The 15265-nt window shown below is 39.8% G+C and overlaps 1 pseudogene; it reads left to right on the top strand.

Moving 5' to 3' along the window:
* The first annotated feature begins 1212 nt into the window (after nucleotides 1-1212).
* LOC126609158 (pentatricopeptide repeat-containing protein At4g14850-like) lies at nucleotides 1213-5722 on the top strand (annotated as a pseudogene).
* The last annotated feature ends 9543 nt before the right edge of the window (nucleotides 5723-15265 follow it).

Genomic DNA, 15265 nt, shown 5'->3' with positions numbered 1-15265 from the left:
CTCCTTTCATGTCCTTCATTGAAAAGATTATGAAAATAACCTTTCCATCTGTCTTTAATCGCGTTCTCTGTAGCAAGAACATTTCCATCCTCATCCTTGATGCACCTCACTTGGTTTAGGTCCCTTGTCTTCTTTTCCCTTGCTCTAGCTAGTTTATAGATATCCAACTCTCATTCTTTGGTATCTAGTCGCTTATATATATCGTCATAAGCCGCTAACTTAGCTTCTCTCACAGCTTTCTTCGCCTCTTGCTTCGCTTTTCTATACCTTTCACCATTTTCATCGGTCCTATCCTTGTATAAGGCTTTACAACATTCCTTCTTAGCCTTCACCTTTGTTTGTACCTCCTCATTCCACCACCAAGATTCCTTTTGGTGTGGGGCAAAGCCCTTGGACTCTCCTAATACCTCTTTTGCTACTTTTCGGATACAACTAGCCATGGAATCCCACATTTGGTTAGCTTCCCCCTCTATATCCCACACACACTGGGTGATTACTTTCTCTTTGAAAATGGCTTGTTTTTCTTCTTTTAGATTCCACCATCTAGTCCTTGGGCACTTCCAAGTCTTGTTCTTTTTTCTCACTCTTTTGATATGTACATCCATCACCAACAAGCGATGTTGATTAGCCACGCTCTCTCCTGGTATAACTTTGCAATCCTTACAAGTTATACGATCCCCTTTCCTCATTAGAAGAAAATTTATTTGTGTTTTTGACGACCCACTCTTGTAGGTGATCACGTGTTCTTCTCTCTTCTTAAAGAAGGTGTTGGCTAAGAAGAGATTATATGCCATTGCAAAATCCAAGATAGCTTCCCCATCCTCGTTTCTCTCCCCAAAACCATGGCCACCATGAAAACCTCCATAGTTGCCTGTCTCCCTGCCCACGTGTCCATTTAAATCTCCTCCTATAAATAACTTCTCCGTCTGAGCAATTCCTTGCACCAAGTCTCCAAGGTCTTCCCAAAATTTCTCCTTCGAACTCGTATCCAACCCTACTTGAGGTGCGTACGCACTAATCACATTGATAAGTTCTTATCCTATTACAATCTTGGAGAAGAAAGGAGTACGAGTAGGGTCCCAATCTTGGATACGGGTTGGATACGAGTTCTTATCCTATTACAATCTTGGAGAACAAAGGTTATGATCATGCAGGATTTTGGAGGATGTTGACGACCCACACCCATCATTCCTCTCCAACCACCTCGTCAACATGTACTCTAAGCACCTTGTAAACATGTACTCCAAACTCGACCTCCTCGACACAGCCCAACTCGTCCTCCAACTCAACCCCTCTCGCCCCGTCGTCACCTGGTTCTCCCTCGTCGCCAGTTCCGTCTAAAACGATCATTTCACTTCCACTATTCTTTACTTCAGTAACATGCACCGCGAGTCAATCCAATCCAATGACTTCACTTTCCTGTGCACTTTCAAGGCCTCGGGGTTGCTGCGGTTATATGTCATCGGAAAACATCTCCACGCGCTTGCTGTCAAGGCGGGGCAGATATGCGATGTATTTGTTGGGTGCAGTGTTTTTGATATGTACTACAAGATTGGTCTACGAGATGAGGCTCGGAAGATGTTTGATGAAATGCCCAATAGAAACCTTGCAACATGAAATGCGTACATGTCGAATGCTGTGCTTGATGGGCAGCCCCTAAGTGCAGATTACAAGTTTATTGAGTTTCTGTGGGCAGACGGGAAGCCTAATTCGATTACGTTCTGTGCGTTTCTCAATGCATGCTTGGATATGTAGAATTTGGAGCTCGAGAGACAGTTACATGGGTTTGTTATGCGATGTGGTTTTGGAAAAGATGTGTCAATTTTAAATGGGCTTGTTGACTTTTATGGGAAGTGATGGGAGGTTGGGTGTTCAATGATGGTTTTTGATGGAATTGGTTAGCGGAACGATGTTTCTTAGTGCTCTATGGTGGCTGCGTGTGTGTAGAATGATGAGGAGGAGAAGGCATGCGAGTTATTTTACGGGTAAGGGAATAAGGTGTTAAGCCAACTGATTTCATGGTTTCGAGTGTTCTAAGCGCTTGTGTTGGGGTTGTGTGGATTGAACAGGGTAGGTTAATTCACGCAGTTGCAGTGAAGGCATGTGTGGAGGGAAATGTATTTGTTGGGAGTCCACTTGTTGACATGTATGGAAAATATGAGAGCATAGAAGATGCCCATCGTGCCTTTGATGAGATGCCTTTGTGGAACTTGATCACTTGGAACGCAATGGTAAGTGCATATGCACATCAAGGGCATGCTAACATGGCTTTGGCGTTGTTTGAGGAAATGTGCGCCTGAAGTCATGAGGTTAAACCAAATTATGTTACATTGGTCTGTGTATTATCAGCATGTAGTAGAGTAGGGACAGTGTAAATGGGGATGCAGATTTTTTTAGTCAATGACAGCTAAGTATGGAATTAAACCAGGGGCAGAGCATTATACTTGTGTTGTGGACTTGCTAGGCCAAGCTGGTATGGTAGAACGAGCTTATGAGTTTATTCTAAAGATGCCAATTTGTCCAACGGTTTCCATTTAGGGGGCTCCTAGAGGCTTGCGCACTTTGATATTCAATTGCCTCAACCTTTGTGGGAGTGAAGGTGTTATATCTCATGGTCCCTGGAAATTTAGCTTTTCACTTCATTGAGAAAAACCTTAGTTTTAACCTTCCAGAAGGGCCATTTACCGCCAAGTTACCTGAAGGTAATCCGGTCCATCTCGGCAGAGGCCAACATATCTGCTTCACTGTCTCCAATCTTCCGTCATTAGTCCAAACCCTCAAGGTATATATGCAATGCATTATGTATTTTATTGTTGTTGGTTGATTTTTGATAGTGAAAACCTTTTATATGGACTAGCCTTTGGTGCTAGGGTTTGTTCCCCTTTTGCTCCTTATGAGTTATAAGCAAATGCAATGTTTAATAAACTTCCGACACGGATCATTTCTACACATCCACTCCAAGTTTATCCCAGAGCCTTTTACTAGTGTTTCTTGCTGGATATTTTAAGATCTACGTGTCTGAGAACTGTCTCTATGAGACTTTATGGTCCACGAATAGCAGAGATCTACACTCAGCGGCAGTGGCGGAGCCATAAGTGTCGAGGCTAGGGGCCTTTAGGCTAGACTATGTAGACTTTATTAAAGGAATTAAGTACAATATAAGTAACGTAAGAAAATTATGAGGTTTCATTGTGTTAGCATGTATAAATATTTTGATACAACGATATTTTATAGTAAGAATAAATATTGAGGTAAGCCACATAATGACTGAGCAATAATAATTTAATATCATAACCACTAGCTATTAATGAGAGTTGAACCTAAAATCACCTATTTACAAGTGGAGAAAAATACACGTAAATGTGAGTGACATTATCATGAATAATTTAAAACTAAAGAGAAATGATGAAGCTTTAGATTTCATGGGATAACTAGTATTACAAGATTATATATATATATATATATATATATATCAAAACGATGAACTAATTGTTGAAAACATCATGGCTTAGAACTTGTTAAAGTAGAGTCCTAACCAATCGTACCTTCCTTTGTTATGTGATAAACTCCAAGTATTAATGCTGCTGTATTATCTAGTTGTATTGGGAGAAATATAATCCCGTTAGGACTCTTGTATAGCTGAACCATTTGTGTGTATTTATACAACAACTTAAACAACGAGTAAAACAACTTTCACAAATATTCTAGACTTTTGTTATTTGTTTTATTCTTTACCGTGCCTATGCAGCTGTGTTTCTACATGGTGTCATCCCTCCTTTTGGCTTAACAACCTTTGATCTTGCTTTCTGCCTCGCTATGTCTTCATCCTCTTCACTTCTCGGACCTAATGTGGCGTTGTTGACCCTAAAAACTACCAATCCTACGTGGCGTGCAGGCCGAGTAACTAATGAGCTAACTACATCATTCGGTTGTATGCAGGGCGTGCCAACTCGTCGGCCGAGCTCATCAGAGGAGTAAAATGTGTTGATTTCGTGTTGAGCGCACGACTTCTCGATCTTGCTACTGCAGCCGAGGAATGAACACTCTCGGCCTTCGGGTTTTAAAGCCTGAAGACAAGGCTACTAGTTCTGCGAAGTTCACAAATCATCGGCGCCGGATTCGGTCATAGTGATTATATTCATAAGAGTATAAGCATGCCGAATTGACACCAGAGTATAGGGGCACAGATACTCAAAACAGATATATGTCTTAATGGTAAACGTAGTTCGGCCGTCAGAATGCCGAACTCTAAACCTACTTGTGAGTATCCAATCATAAAATAACTCGACGTTCAATGTGCTAAGCCCAGTAATTCGTAACACCTCACTTTGCCGAGAAGGATAATGAGATGACCTCTGCCAATAAGGACTTGAAAATCCTTCTTGACCGAGACTTGGATAGATAATCAGTCGGCCTCGACGCAGTGCTATTTATCTAAATTGAAGGTGTTCCACGGTCGGCTGATTCTACGACAACATTGCTGTTTATCCAAACTGAAGATGTTCATCGGTTGCCTTCACAGTGCTGTTTCTCCAAATTGAAGATGTGTCGGTGAAAGAAGAAACTAAAAATCTCAAGGTTGTTGAGAGGTTTCGCGAAAGCGAAGGTTTGCACAGGGCAGTTTGTGTGCTGAAATTGAGGGGGCCTTTAATGATGTCTTTCTCTCTCTATTTATAGTAATTAACCTGCTTCCGCTCGAATCACAACCATACTCGGACTAGGAACTTGTTCCCCTGATCTAACCTTATCTCGGCCAGTCCTACTCCTACTAAGACTTTGAACTCAACCCCCTTATCAAGCCGCATTCAATCTAAACTTCTACATTCTTATATTGTCGAAACTCCTTCTCGTATCAGGATTTAACCACCCATGGATTCCTAATAGAACACGGACGGCCTTGGCTATGTGGCCCATAAGCCGGATGCCCTCCAGCGACTTCTAAGCATGGCCTTTGGGCCGAGAACAAATCTAAACTCGGCCCAAACCAATATTTTTTGGGCCCAAATAGGCGCAGTTCCTGAAACTAACAGACTCCAACTACCTCACGTGGCTTCGTCAAATCAAGCCATTCCTCATTGGCCATGATTTCTGGAAATTCGTTGACGGTTCACATCCCTCACTGGCGGCCACCCTCAATGTTACTACCCCTCATATCCCCGTCTCATTCGACTCTGATAGCACCTTGGCGGTCACCACCATTACCATCACTTCGTCCACCATTCCTAATTCTGAATTTCTCATGTGGTATCAACAAGATTAATTAGTTGTTAGTTACATAACCTCTACGTTGACGGAGCCTGTTCTCACCCTTACCATTGGCCATGACTTTGCACAAGCCATCTAGAACTGTCTTCAATGTCGTTTTGCCCATTGCTCTGTGACCAATTCTGCCACCCTCCAATATTAGTTACTTGATTTAACCAAAGGGTTTCGTTTTGTTGTCGACTACTTGTAATAGGCCAAATCCCTTGCTGATAAACTTACCAACATTGGCCGTCCTGTTGATCCTGAAGATTTCATAACCACTGTTCTTCGTGTTCTTGGTCTGGAATATTTGATGCTCACCATTGCCGTCATCAACGTCACTCATTTGCCCACCTTTGAGGAACTGCACTCCAAAATTGTGGCCTTTGATGTTCAAAATCCACGCCCCTCCACCACCCCTGTGGCGGCCTCTCAAATCACTTTCCTCACCACTGAAGCACCACGTGGCACTCCTTAGAATAATTCACGAAACCATGGCAACAATTGGAATGGTAATCGTGGCAATTTCAATCGTCATAATAATAATGGTGGCTATCACCGACAAAACAAAAATGGTCGTCCATCTGGACGAAATAACAACAACCTTAATTATAGAGGTGAGTTGAATGCTCTAGGTCTATGGAATGGCCTTTCTGTCCAAAATTTTTGGAATAACCCACGTGGGGTCCCTGGCCTTACCAATTCTAGTCTGCTAGGCCCCGGCCTCTGGTGCCCTACCTATTCAATGCAACAGCACACAATTGCATAGTGTCCTTACTGCTTTAATGGCCCAAAACCCTTTCCACCTTTTGCAGGCTTTCAGGTGCTCCAATATCAAAATCCTAATACGTGGTTCCCTGACAGCGGTGCCACCCATCATATGACCGGCGATCTAGTGCCCACCATACCCTGTAACCTTATCACGGCCCCAACTCGGTTCAATTGGGTAACGATGACTCTCTTCACATTACATCCACTGGTACAATTCCAATTTCTCTTAACTCTGCCCCTTTCTACCTCCGTAATGTTTTTCTTGTTCCCTCTTTACGTAAAAATCTCCTCTCTGTTGCTTGGTTTACTTATGATAATAATGTTGCTATTTGTTTCTTCCCTCATTTTTATAGAATTTATGATTTACGCAATGGTTCTTTATTGTTTCAGGGCCCATGTAAAGATGGCATTTATCCATTGTCGTTTTCGTCTCCTCAAGCCCTTGTTGCGTCATCGTCCACTGTTTGACATCAACGTCTCGGTCACCCGTCTGCATCTGTTTTGTCTCGTCTTCGTCCACATTTAGGTTCTAGGTTTATTTCTTCTAAACATTTTTGTAAAAGTTGTGCTTTAGGCAAGTCCACACAACTTTTGTTTAATTTCAATAATGCGAGGGCTACTACTCCATTTTTTTTTATCATACATTCCGATGTTTGGATGTCAACTATTAACTTTGTTTCTGGTTTTCGTTATTATGTCCTTTTTACAGATGATTATTTCGGTTATTCCTGGATCTTTCCAATGAAAAAGAAATCAGAGGTTTTTACACACTTTCAAACGTTTGTTGCCATGGCTAAAATTTTGTTCAATGCTTCAATTAAATATTTTCAAAGCGATGGGGATATTGAATATGTTAACCACTAATTCTCTGAATTTTGTTGTCTGTCGGGTATCCAACAACGTTTTTCGTGTCCACATACCCCACAACAAAATGGTCTCGCTGAATGCAAGCATCGTCATATTGTCGATATGACTCGTACTTTGCTTGCTACGGCTCATGCTCCACTAACCTTATGGGTGGAGGCTGCCTTTACTTCTGTCAATCTTATTAATGTTCTTCCTACACCAACTCTCCAATGGTCCACTCCTTATACCCTTTTATTTGGTCTATCACCCACTTACGTACCTTTGGATGTATGTGTTTCCCTTATCTTGGGCACTATATACAAAACAAACTAATGAACTGATCTATTGAGTGTGTTTTTGTGGGTTATAGTCTTTCTCATAAAGGATATAGGTGCCTTGATCCTACCATCGGTCGTGTTTATATCTCCCGACACGTGGTGTTTAATGAGATGGAATTTCCGTTTGCCAAGCCAACAGCCCAGTCGCCACCTGCATGTGTGGACCTTGTTATTCAACCCATTACAACCGCGCCTTCCTCCATTTGTAGTAGGCTGCTGCCTACACAGATTCCTACTGGGGCCATGCTGTTGGAAATGTGCCCTAAAACCAATCATATGATGATACTTTACGGACATTTCGCATGTTAAACTAATCTAGTTTAACTATAAAGGGCAAAGATTATTGTTTGAGCCGTCTCATATAAATGTTATATGCTTAAACGATAAAGTCCAAGGAATATGTGATTGGAAGAATGTAATCTAATGAAGTTAGATTCATGAGACCATTCTTTCGTAGACACATCCTAAATGTTCCTGATCATAGGATTGCCAATTGGGCATTGACAGTCCGTCAAGATCGGTACGTGTTATGTCTTCTCTCAGGGAGAGTGACTAGTCTCGAGTCATTGGTGTGTGTGACATCAAGACAAGTACGTAGGTGCTCAGTAGAGAATGAGTTCACTGAACGCGATCAACGAAGAGTTCTCATACTCATGTCACATGAGAACTCATGTTTGGGATAATGCAAATTAGTCCTTTGACCTGAGGCATCACAGTTGTCTTGTGGTTAAGTCCTTGATCTTTGATTATGTCAATGTCACCCCATCGGGGTGTCCACGGCATCGTTGGGGTTAAGCCACTTAGTCATGGAGGCAAGTGAATGCGCAACAAGGGATCTCTAACCTTCAAACCGTTTGAGGGAGAATACTCTATGATATGATTTAGAATCTCTGGCCAGAGTATGATTGAGATTTAGAAAAGTCGTTCTAAATCACATTCAAGGAAATCATATAAGAACACGATTCACATTGGATAGTAGACATGAATAAACTATCAAACCAAACAATGTGGTCAAGAGTATTGTATTAGAGAAGGATCGTATTGCATTTGTAATCCTAAACTGAATAGGTTCTTAACCTCTTCTGATTAGCTTGGGTAACCATGACATACGGCTAGGTGTCACTCATGGTATGTGGAAGCCCTAAAAGTGTATTATCACTAAAGGGAGAATTGAAAGTAAGTTTCAATTCATAATCGATTTGAAAGAGTTTTGATCGCCCACTGCCTCGCTAAAAGGAACCTAATGGATCGTACACCGTATAAGGTGGAGATGGATGAAACAAACTAAATGAGTAAGAATAATTGAATAGTTTAATTATTTATGGCAAGGATTAATTAATATGTTAATTAATCAAACGAATAAGTTCGTTAAAGACCTCGGGATAGGTTTTGGACCTTAAGGCCCAATGGGCTTCGAACGTCAAGCCCATTGACTTAAGTTGTATGACAACTTAATGAATAATGATTCACTAAGACCCAAAAGCCCAAACAACCCCCCATGGCCGGCCATATAGAGAAAGGGTAGTGAACTTGCTTTAATTACAAGTTTGCCACTCAAATGAATAAAGGTATAAATATGACTTTATAGCCTTTTATTCATTAAGGGTTTGTTTTGGGGAAAATTGGTGAGAATTGTCTCTCCATTTCTCTCTAGAAAGGCCGGCCACCATGGAAGTTGTAGCTAGCCATCTATTCTTCCATGGTCACTCATTTATCATCCATGCTCTCCTTGGTGTAGATCCATCCAAATCCATGGATCTTAGATGCAAGGAATGAAGGCCCTATCTCTTGGGTGATTAGCCTTTGTTTAAATACAAAGAGGAATCTACAAAGGTATATATTTCAACTCACTTTGTTTTGAGTTGATTAATGGTTCACCAATCTACTAGGCTTTGAATTTCTTGGTTAATGTTTTGTTTTAAGTGCATGCTAGCATGATTCCGCCTTTAATTGTTAATTGCATGCTTATTGATGTTGCTTAAAAGAACATGTTTTCACAAAATATTCCTTCACATGCTTGCTAGCCTAACCTATGAGTCTACTCCCGTGCCTCCAGAGCCTCCTGTCACCACTGAAATAAGAGGCAGCCTGCCGCAGCATGACGTTCCACCCCCAAGGATGGGACTCGCAAACAAAAGTCCTATAATTATGGCACTATTTGGTATTCTATTCCTCATGCCCTTTCCATTTCGCTTTCCACTGACGAACCAACTTATTTTACACAGGCCAATCGCTAACCCGAATGGCGTGTTGCCATGACGGAAGAGATTAATGCTCTTCTCAAAAATCAGACTTGGGTACTCGTTCCACCATCTCATTCACAAAACAAAGTTGGGTGCAAGTGGTTTTATCAAATTAAACGGAATTCTTACAGTAGCATTGAATGTTACAAAGCTCGCTTGGTCGTCAAAGGATTCCACCAACAACCGGGTATCGATTATGACGAAACCTTCAGCCCCGTTGTCAAACTGACGACTATCTGAACATTTCTCAGCTTGGCAATATCTAATGGTTGGTCTGTTCGTCAACTTGATGTGAAAAACGCTTTCCTACATGGCCACTCGCAAGAGGAGGTGTATATGTCTTAGCCCCCTGGATTCGTTGATCCTCAAAGACCTAATCATGTTTGTCGTCTTATCAAGGCTCTTTAGGGGGCGTTTGTTTGACCGGATTAGAGGGGACTGGACTAGACTAGACTGTAGTCCTGTGTTTGTTTCACGCCGGGACTACGTTTAATGGGACTCGCCTAGACTAAGTCGGACTAAAAGCTTCGTTGAAGGGTCTTCGCGAGGCCCCCCGAAATTGGCCTGATTGCTAAGCCAAATCTGCTCGCTTCACCCCTCCCTGTTTCGTTCCTCCCATCTGCTTCTATCTCGTGTCCCACAACCCTTTTCAAATCCAGACCTCGTAAAATTAAAAAAAAATACAAAAAATTTGCAGCGGGATGATCATGGTTGTTTCAATCACACATGCACCCAGAAAAATTCGAACCCAGATAACCCAGAAAATCCCAAAATTTGAACTTAGAAAACTCAAAAACCCAGGAAATCCAAAAAAAAAAAAAAATGTAGCGGGATGATCATGGTTGTTTCAATCACACATGCACCCATAAAAACCAAACTAGATCCAACCCTTATCCTCCACCCTTGAGCCAATCACACATGTAGCCCACCTCCTTCAATCTCTTTCTTGCTCTATGTTTTGATTTTAAGATCTGCAAGTGATTTTGTGAGAGGAAGTAAAGAGGCAGGAGGAAGAGGTGAAGTGTAGAGGAGGCGAAGAAGATGAAGTGAAGAGGTAGAGGATTTGCAATAAAAAAGGAGGAACAAAAATGGGAGAAAAGGGGAATGGGGAGGCAGAGGCGGAGAGAAAAAATGATGAAGAGAGATGGTTCTAGAAAATAGGGACGAAGATATAGTAATGAAAAAATATTAATTGATATATTAAATTAAAAATAAAATATTAATAAATATAGATTAAATAATATAATATTATAATCATGCTTCTTAGTCCGACACTGCACCAAACGCTTTACTAAGTCAGTCCAACTTAATCTAGTCTAAGCCAACCAGCTTAATCCTTGAAACTAGTTCAGTTCGAGACAGTCCGGTGAAACAAACGGACCCTTATGGTCTTAAACAAGCCCCTCGGGCATGGTTCCACCGCTTCAGTTCTTATTTATTTATTTACGGTTTCGTACAAAGCAAAGCCGACAACTCCTTATTCCTTTGTCGTCGTGGTTCGTCCCGTATGTGGTTGTTGTTATGCCGACAACTCCATTTTGCAGCACTTCATCGCATCCTTGGGTAAGGTTTTGACTTGAAGGATTTGGGAACTTTAAATTATTTCTTGGGGATACAAGTTCAAACCACCTCTAGCGGCATCCATCTTTCTCAAGTCAAGTATGCCTGTGATTTATTAAAAAAGGTGTGTATGCTAGAGTGCAAACCAAGTTCTACACCTATTGCTGCAAAGGTCTCCCTATCCGCTCATGATGGTCCTCTTCTGTCCTCTCCTACCGAGTTCCGTATGCTTGTGGGCTGCCTCCAATACCTAACGTTAACACGTCCCGACATTTCGTTTGCTGTTAACAGCATCGCACAGTACGTGAGTAACCCTCGATTGCCTCATCTCTTCGCTGTCAAGCGTATATTACGCTATATCAAAGGGACTATTGATCAAGGTTTGCTTCTTCGACCACAACCTCCTTCTGCCTTCATTTCAGCCTATTCTGACGCCGATTGGGTGGGGTGTGTCGATACCCGCCGCTCAACCACGGGTTATTTGATTTATCACGGCACAAATTTAGTCTCCTGGTCTTCTAAAAAGCAGCCCACGGTGTCGAAATCTAGCGCCGAATCTGAAAATCGGGCTTTATCCCATGCCTGCGCTGAAACTACGTGGATGACCTATTTGTTTTATGAACTTGGAGTCTGCACTCAGTTCCCTATTTACCCTTATTGTGATAATCTTAGCGCCACATACATGGCTGCCAACCCCGTATTCCATGCCCGCACGAGACACATCAAGTTGGACTACCATTTTGTACGCGAACGCGTGGCCTTCGGCAGCCACCAAGTTCGGTTTTTACCTTCAGTTGATCAGCCTGCAGACTTGTTGACAAAAGGCTTACTCAAGGCATGGCATTTCGTCCTTCGGTCCAAACTTGTTCATCCTCTGATGCAGTTTCCCCCGGGGGGGGGGGGGGGGGGGGGGTGGGGTGGGGTGTTAAAGTAGAGTCCTAACCAATCTTACCTTCCTTTGTTATGTGATAAACTCTAAGTATTAATGCTGCTGTATTATCAGGTTGTATTGGGAGAAATATAATCCCGTTAGGACACTTGTATAGCTGAACCATCTGTGTGTATTTATACAACAACTCAAACAACGAGTAAAAGAACTTTCACAAATATTCTAGACTTTTGTTATTGGTTTTATTCTTTACCGTGCCTCGCAGCTGTGTTTCTACAGAACTGCTACCAAGGCAACACAGCATATTTAAGATAAAAAAATTTTCTTTCACCACCTTCATGCAGTAAAACGGTGGTTTATAAAAGTCTTATAAACCAACATGCTAATGCTATGGTGGGAGCTGCATGCAGAAGGGGCTTGTGCCTATCCTGGTCCTTATGTGAATCTGCAACTGCTCAGCGGTGGCGGATCTAAAGCGCACACATAAATTTGGTTGTTTATCTTGCATGTTTCAAAGCTAGCATGCTTGTTTGTTCTCGTTTTATTTACTTATATTTTTCTTCCTCTATTTGACACGATCGCGATTTGTCTGAACAAATTTGGACTTGCAGGAGAAGGGAATTCAGACTTCTGAGAGGTGCCTCGATGATGGTACGCTTCTGCAGCAAGTCTTCCTCTTTGATATAGATGGTAAGATTTTTGTATCACAACTATTTTATATACACATACACAGAGTTTTATGATTATGAATTTCAATAAGTTTCCCCATTAATGATGAGTCGATATTATACTATATATTTTACCCTAATTTTAGTAATAATTTATTGGTTATTATGTGTGAATTTTGATACTTTGAATTATATTTCTAATGTAGGACATTCGACTTCCTCTGGAACAAAAAGTGATCAAATGGATGAATTTTGGAGTAATTCCAATGGAAGGATGTTCGTGAGTCTTTCAAGATGATTGTATCAAAGTTTCAGATTTTTCTACTTAGCCGTATGACCGTGGTGATGAAATAAAGGCCTAGTGCGCAGCTTTCTCATATTGACGTTTCTAGACGTTTTGGGTATTTTAGAGGTTAAGAGGGTATATTTTGAGGAAGATTTCTGCTAAGGATTTGTAGGGGACGACTTCAGCTTTCAAAAGAGATCTTTTGGGACCAAATCGGAGTTGATTTGGTCGGTCAAAAGTCTGATTTTATGAGAAGTTCGAATTTTAGTTCAAATAGGAAACCTTTTTATTTTCTGTGTTATTATTTAATTATGTTTCCTAGTTTTACTCTAAAACTTTTTAGGGTTTTATTTTGTATTAGTATAAATAAAATATTTAGCCATTAGGGTTAAGTAGGAGAAAATGGGGAGAAAACGCACGCACACTTTAGAGAGCTTTTGGATTCAAGGTGTTTTCTATCATTGTTTTTAATAATATTTCGTTGTATGATTGTTAGTAACTAAATTCCGTTTGCTAGGTCGAGGCCACGAGCCTTAGCAAGAATATGTAGTTTCTTTTCAATTTGCTTATGATATTATGCATGCAGGTTGAATTATAAATCATCAGTTTTTATTGTCTAATTGTCTTAATGCTTAGCTACCATTAGGATCTTTAGAAAAGTAATTTGATGCAATTTTGGTCGAAGGTTGGTCCTTGAAATTGACGAAGGCTTCTTGTGATTAATATGTGCAAGTTCACTTAGGATGGATACCACGTCTTAAGGGTTGTATGGGTTTTCAAAAGGTTTCACAAAGCTTAATGAGTCATGCATGTTTAGATTTGATCTGAATACCATAACGCTCTATGTTGGGGGTCCAAGTAGGCATATATTAGGAAAACCCAACTTTCAAAATATGCATGTGTAATTCATAAGTAATTGGAAGAATTACATATGATTGTTAAGGTGATGGCAGAACACTACTACAATACTAGCTTTAGGTGTCGGACGATCCTGGCGGTTAATAATTCATTCTAACAGATAAAAGATATCCGACACATAATTTATTTACTGTCGGATTATAGTTATTTTCTGTCGGATATATCCGACATAAATTCCTAGCGGATTTAATAGCCATAAAATTATTATAACCCTCAGTATTTTTGAATTCTTTTTTTTTTTTAAATATTTTTAACATATTCTGGCGGTTTCTAAGTTAATGGTGGCAGTTATAACCGACATAAATTGACTATTTTATTATTTTAAAATGTTACATTGATTATAAATAAATAAATAAATAAACAAATGGTTAAATTTTTTTTTTCACTCACGGTCCTGTTACCTAATCTCTGAATATTTTTTTTTTTGTAATTTTTTACACATGCTATCTCGGAGTATATACAAACATATTTGACAGTTGGATTGTTGAAACTAGTTTCGTAGAATGCATATCCTATCAAATTGATAGATTTATCAAACACTTAAGAGTTAATGTTATACTTCCATTAAGTATAAAAAATTATCCACTAGTGTAAATATTTTAAATTGAAGATTGAATTCGTTCAATGCTTTCTTATAGGGTCGAGGAGTGTAGTTGTAAAAAGTCATCAAAATTGGAGCTAAAACAACCGTTAAATTGTGATTTTTTATTTATAACCATTGAAATTTTTTGTTTCGTTACCTAATCTCTGAATGCTTATTTTTTACGATTTTTTACATATGCAATCTCGGAGTGTGTACAAATATGTTTGATGGTTGGATCGTTGAAAAAAGTTTAATAGAATGCATATTGCATCAAAACTGTAGATTAAACAAACACTTAGAGTTAATATTATACTTCTATTAAGTATAAAATAAGATTTTGTGGTATCCACTAGTGTAAATATTTTAAATTAAAGATCAAATTTATTCATTACATTCTTATAGGGTTGAGGAGTGTAGTTGTAAAAAATCATCAAAATCGGAGCTAAAATAACCGTTAAATTGTGATTTTTCTTTTATAACCATCGAAAACTTTTGTTCCATTACCTAATCTCTGAATGTTTGTTTTTTTACGATTTTTTACATATGCAATCTCAGAGTGTGTACAAATATGTTTGACGGTTGGATCGTTGAAAAAAGTTTCGTAGAATGCATATTGCGTCAAAACGGTAGATTAAACAAACGCTTAGAGTTAATATTATACTTCTATTAAGTATAAAATAAGATTTTGTGGTATGCACTAGTGTAAATATTTTAAATTAAAGATCGACTTTATTCATTACATTCTTATAGGATTGAGGAGTGTAGCTGTAAAAAAATCATCAAAATCGGAGCTAAAATAACCGTTAAATTGTGATTTTTTGTTTATAATCGTCGAAAACTTTTGTTCCGTTACGAAATCTCTGAATGTTTGTTTTTTACGATTTTTTACGTATGCAATCTCGGAGTGTGTATAAATAAA

Source organism: Malus sylvestris, chromosome 16 (genome assembly GCF_916048215.2).
Source record: "Malus sylvestris chromosome 16, drMalSylv7.2, whole genome shotgun sequence".
Classification (NCBI taxonomy): Eukaryota; Viridiplantae; Streptophyta; class Magnoliopsida; order Rosales; family Rosaceae; genus Malus; species Malus sylvestris.
The sequence above is the reverse complement of the archived record's forward strand: the minus strand, read 5'-3'. Positions and strand labels throughout refer to the sequence as shown.